Source organism: Phragmites australis, chromosome 11 (genome assembly GCF_958298935.1).
Source record: "Phragmites australis chromosome 11, lpPhrAust1.1, whole genome shotgun sequence".
NCBI lineage: Eukaryota > Viridiplantae > Streptophyta > Magnoliopsida > Poales > Poaceae > Phragmites > Phragmites australis.
The window spans coordinates 28459868-28465867 of record NC_084931.1 but is presented as its reverse complement, the minus strand read 5'-3'; positions in this window follow the sequence as shown (position 1 = coordinate 28465867).

The window sequence follows — 6000 nt, the reverse complement described above, 5'->3', positions numbered from 1 at the left end:
AGAATACCCAAGTGAAACGTGAAAAATCATCAACAATAACTAAGCCATATTTGTTACCTCCGATGCTTATATAAGTGATTGGCCCAAATAAGTCAATGTGAAGAAGTTCCAATGGTCTTGAAGTGGTCATCACATTTTTCAAGGGATGAGATGCTCCAACTTGCTTTCCCGCTTGGCATGCACTACAAACTCTATTTTTCTCAAAGATCACATTTGTTAGTCCTAGAATATGTTCACCCCTTTGAAGTTTGGACAAATTCCTCATGCCAACATGAGCAAGTCGGCGATGCCAAAGCCAACCCATGCTAGACTTAGCCATCAAGCAAGTTTTAGGCATCACTCCATCCGTTGAAAAATCAACAAGATAGAGTTTACCCTTCAACTTGCCCGTGAAGACTATAGAGGCGTCCTCCCTTCTAGAGACGACCACACCCTCATTTGTAAAAAGACAATTGTAACCAATTTCACATAATTGAGATACGGATAATAAGTTGTAATTGAGTGATTTTACTAGCAAGACATTTGAAATGGAAGTATCATTTGAGATAGCAATTTTACCTAGTCCCATTACCTCTCCTTTTCCATTATCACCAAAAATGATGTTTTCATGAGGTCCTCCATTTTCTTCAAAGGAGAAGAACATACTCTTTTCTCCGGTCATATGATTGGTACAACCGCTATCAATGACCCAAGTTGATCCGCCGGAGGAGTATGCCTACAAAACAAAGTTATGCCTTTATTTTAGGTACCCAAATTTGTTTGGGTCCTTTAGCGTTAGTCACAAGCACTTTTGGCACCCACACATTTCTTTTTACAATTCTATCTCTTGTGCGGGGACCAACATAGAGAGCAACCACTTTACCATGGTGGTCTCTCTTTAGCATGTATGAAGCATAAAAAGAACATTGGGGGGCATAAGCCTTCGGTTGCCTTGTTTGAGTAGGTTGATCAACTTGTTTGCCTCCTTTGACAAACTTGAGGCATTCCACTCCATTCAATACCACACGATCATTTGGCTTGCTTGTATATTGGTCAAAACCAAGACCTCTCTTTTGCTTATTGTCTTTGGCTTGGATAGTCTTGTAAAGTGCATCCTTTGACTTATAAGTTTTGATGCACCCATATTTGACCAAAGCATTTAGCCTCTCATTTTCCTTTTGTAATGCTTGCAAGGATTCAATATTAGTTGTACAAGCATTTATTTCAAGGTTAGAACAACGAGAACATCCATTGCTAGTAGATGCATTAGATAGTAAAATTGCTTCACTAGAGTTAGAAGAGCCTTTCTTAAGAATATCAATTTGTGTTTCAAGAGTTCTATAATTTTCATCTAAACAAGATAATTTCTCTAGAAGCACGAAATTGTTACTCTTAAGATCGGCAATTGAAGAATTGGCTAAATCACAATCTTTAGACAATTTCTCAACTTTTTCTTTCTCTTTAGCAAAGAGCTCCTCGAGTTCAAGGTTTCTCTCCTTTTCAAGGATGAGCAAGTCTTCTTGCCTCTCAAGGGTCTCTTCATGACTATCTATTGTATCCATTAGCTCCTTTATTTTAGCCATGACATTTTTATTCAAACCTTTGAACAAATTGTCACAATTACTATCATACTCACTATCACTATCTAGGAGCTTGGATTGAGATTTTACCTTGCGGTTCTTGGCCATGAAGCATTTTGGGAAGTCTCCATCATCGTCATCATCATCATCATCACTCATTAAGAGTGATTTTCTTGGTGTAAGCTCATGAATAGCAATGGTGGCGACTCCTTCATTATCGGAGTCCGAGTCGGAGTTGGAATCCCACTCTTCTCCAATATGTGCTTGACCCGAATATTTCTTCTTGTACATCTTGTTCTTGTCTTTCTTGTATGACTTGACTTTATTGTCTTCTTTGTCCTTTCCCTTCTTCTTGTTTGGACAATCGGCTATAAAGTGACCAATTTCGCCACATTCATAGCATGCCCTTCTTGATGTTCTTTTCTTGGGCATGTCTCTCTTGTACTTTGAATAGCCTCCTTTTCTCATGAATTTCTTGAACCTCTTCACAAAGAATGCCATTTCTTCATCTTCGGAGCTTTCATCATCACTTGTGCTTGATTCTTGAACTTGCTTGCTCTTGCTTGCCTTGAGTGCAATTTCTTTATGCCTTGAGGTTGAGCTTTGTCTAGCATGAATCTTCACTTCATTTGCTTCTTCTTCCATAAGCTCATGAGCAAGAATCCTTCCAAGCACATCACTTGGTGTGAGTCTCTTGTAATCTCTTCTCTCGCGAAGGAGCGTCACCAAAGTGGGATTTCTAGGAGCGAATGCCCTAAGAAGTCTCTTGACCACTTTGTGATCATCAATGTCCTCGCTTCCAAGTCCTCTTAGCTTGTTCACAAGCACCATCATCCGATCATACATTGCTTGAGGAGTTTCATGATCCTCCATCACAAATCTTCCTAGCTTTCCCTCAAGCAATTCTATTTTAGATTCTCTCACACTTGTAGTCCCTTCATGAGCAACTTGAAGTGTGTCCCAAATTTGCTTAGCTTCCTCAAGTCCATCTACTTTGTTGAATTCCTCTGGACTCAAGGCACTAAGCAACACACTTGTAGCTTGAGCATTGCGATGCATATTTTGTTCTTCACTTGAGGTGAGCTCTTGGTCTTCCTCCGGCAGCTCAAAACCTGTGCAAACAATCTTCCAAATACTTGGATGAAGAGAAATTAAGTGCATTTTCATTTTGTGCCTCCAAGCGGCATAATGTGTACCATCGAAGAATGGTGCACGTCCGGAAGGCACGGAAATGTAATTGCTAGAAGAATTCAAACGATCATAATTGAAAGGAACTTCACTTCCCTTTCCTTTACCATTACCATCATCACTTCTTGATGGATCATCTTTCGGACCCCTCGGACTTCCGGATGTCGACATGATAATTCCCTCCAAGCGGTGAAGCCTTGTAGGAGGTTAAGCTCTGATACCAATTGAAAGTGCCTAGAGGGGGGGTGAATAGGCTTTTCTGAAATTTAAAACTAAAAACAGTGGATTAAACTGCCGGATACTCCGGTGAAGTCCGGATACTCCGGTATAGTCCGGAGTATCCGGTCTAGTCCGGAGTCTCCGGCCTGACAGGAAAACTTAGAATAAATTTGCACTGAGGATCACAGCTAGATTCTATGAGATGCACTAGGTCAAGAAGATGTTACTGAGCTAGAACAACAAATAAAACTAGCAAGATTGATACTATAGCAATTTAAATGACAAATGATTAAATGTGCACGATCAAGTGAGTTTCACAAAATAGAACACGAGAATATATCCCGGAGTTCGGCCACCTCACAAAGAAGTGCCTACGTCTCCGTTGAGGAGCTCACAAAGAGCCGGGTCTTCTCCAACCCTATCCTCTTCTAGCGACCACAAAGATCAAGCTAGAAATTCTTACTCAATATGAAGGTGCTTACAAACTTCCCGAGGCACACCACAAGTTTTGGGTGCTCTTCGGGCAACTCCTTTCCTTTTAGAAACCCAAAGCTTCAAAGGAAATGATCGCAGAAAATTGCTCGATGAAGAACTCAATGCTCAAGTGGCTTGAACTCTCTCCAAAACCACACTCTCAAATTTTTGCAAATTTGGCTCTAGAGATGATTGGAGAGGCTTTGAATGCTCTTAAAGTGCTCAAGAGGTCTCAAGGAAACCAGCCACAGCAAGCACTAAATGCTATGGAGAGAGGGGGCATTTATAGCACTCTCTCACAGACTAGCCGTTACTGTTTTTGTCAGAGCTTACCGGAGTATCCGGTGTACACCGGAGTCTCCGGTCCTAAATCCAAAAACGGCGTCAGAACGGTCACCGAACGTGTCAGAACTAGCCGTTACGGTTCTGTTTAATTGCCGGAGTCTCCGGTGAACACCGGAGTCTCCGGTCCTGACAGTCTTTCCAAAAAGATTAAGTCCGGAGACTAGCCGGACCCTCCGGCAACTTCAGGTACCGGAGTATCCGGTGAACACCGGAGACTCCGGTCTTTTCTATTAAATATCAAAAAGATTAAAAGCTAACCGAGAGCCTCTGCCGGAGTCTACCTCGGAGACTCCGACTGCAAACAAAACATTTTACCGGAGTATCCGGTGAACACCGGAGACTCCGGTCTTTTTCTTGGAAAGATTAACCCGAAGCCGAGACTCTCTGCCGGAGGCTAGCACGGAGACTCCGGCTGAGCGCTGAGTACCGGAGTATCCGGTGAACACCGGAGACTCCGGACTCAGAGAATTTTCAGAAAGAGTTTCGTGTGCGTGAGTGAATGTGTCTCTCAATTTGGTGATTCTAAAGGATCTCTTGAGCATTGAGACACTAATCAAGCAAAATAAATTCATCCATCTAAGAAAAAATCTATCCTAGACTCAATTGCAAAAGTAAAAAGAATTTAAGCCCTATTTAATATCCTTCGATGATTCTTCAATTGTTTCGACGGGCGACAAACGTTACTTGCCTTCACAACTAATGCTCATACCTGTTCAATACTTACAAAGCACGTTAGTTCTTTAATCGTTTTGTCATCAATAAGCCAAAACCCACTTAGGAGGCCTAGATGCACTTTCAACGGTGCATGTTAACGTGGTCTGGCATCGGACAATCTCGGTCAGGAGGGCGAGATCACGCAACCACGGTGCCACAGGTGAGCCCTCCGGTATAAGTATCATAGGGTGGCTAAGGAGCACTTGCAGGGTCTGTAGGTTTCGTGCCAGCGTCATTGTCTCGTAGTCGAGACGCTAGGCGCGGAGTGGCGATAGTTGCGAGGTGAGCCCCCAGCGCTTGGACGGCGCGATGGCCTAGGCGATGATGCCACCGTAGACTGCGCACTATGTAGGGGCTCCTTAGGACGGTGCTGGGGATACGAGGCTGTCTCGAAGCACCTTCTTATCCGATGCTGGACTGGTTTCCCTTTAGGAGTTCGCCACCAACGCTTTGGATTTGTGAGCCTCCCGTGCCCCCTGCTGCATAGTCCACCATGCAAATCTAGCGTTGAGTCTCAGAACTCACGGACTCAGCCTCGATGTCCCATACCTAGAGCACACCGGGTTCATCTGGGTGATACCCCGTGACGAATACCTAGCGGCAGTCGGGGTCCTCGAAACGGGACTCAGTGGTTACCGTAGATCTAGCCATGGATAACCTGATCAAGCTTTTCAAATTTGATGAAACAATGAAAACGCGCCCCCTACCTAGCACGTCAAATATCGAGGGTTAGTCCCAGACAATAATTTTGGGGTATGCTGAACAGTGAGTGCATGAACCGCGTTTTAGGAATCTATGTGTGCGCGTACGATGGAGTCAGGGACATAGGGAGTTATACAGGTTCAGGCCTCTCAGAGGATAATAGCCATACTTTCTATATGTTGTGTTATGCAGAATCTCAATTGGTTACTGTCGGAGGATGAACTCCTGTCGCAGGGATCCCGAGAGACCCCTTTTTAAAGATTCGGCCGGGGGGATGATCCTGAACGAGCTCGTCGGGGAAATAAATGGAAACGGAAATAAATGCAACGGCTGGTGGTGGGGGATGACCGACCTAGTGCAAAAAAGGAGATAGATGCACCGAGGTTTAGACAGGTTCGGGCCGCGCGGGGGCGTAACACCCTACTCCTGTGTGTGTGTAATATCTTTCCTTGAAGGGAATTCTTCAAGGATGTATCTGGTTACAAGGGGATGCTGCCTACAGAGAGCTTGAGGCTCCCGTGTTCTAGCTCTGCTCGAGCTTGTTTGTGATGTTCTTGTTCTATCGTGTTGTATCGCCTCTTCTGAACTCCTTTTTTTTTTAGCTTGGCCTTCATATGTTCTCCATCCTTTCCTTTTATAGGCGTGCGCCGACCTCGACTTATCCTGAACGGGAAAGAGGGGGCGCGAGAGCCAAGGCGCCACGGAGAAAGGCGTCATCATTCCGTCTTGGCGAAGTGACAGAGGCGGTGGAAAAATGCGGCGCGCATCCGACCACCCGCCACTGTGGGCGTCCTCCGGT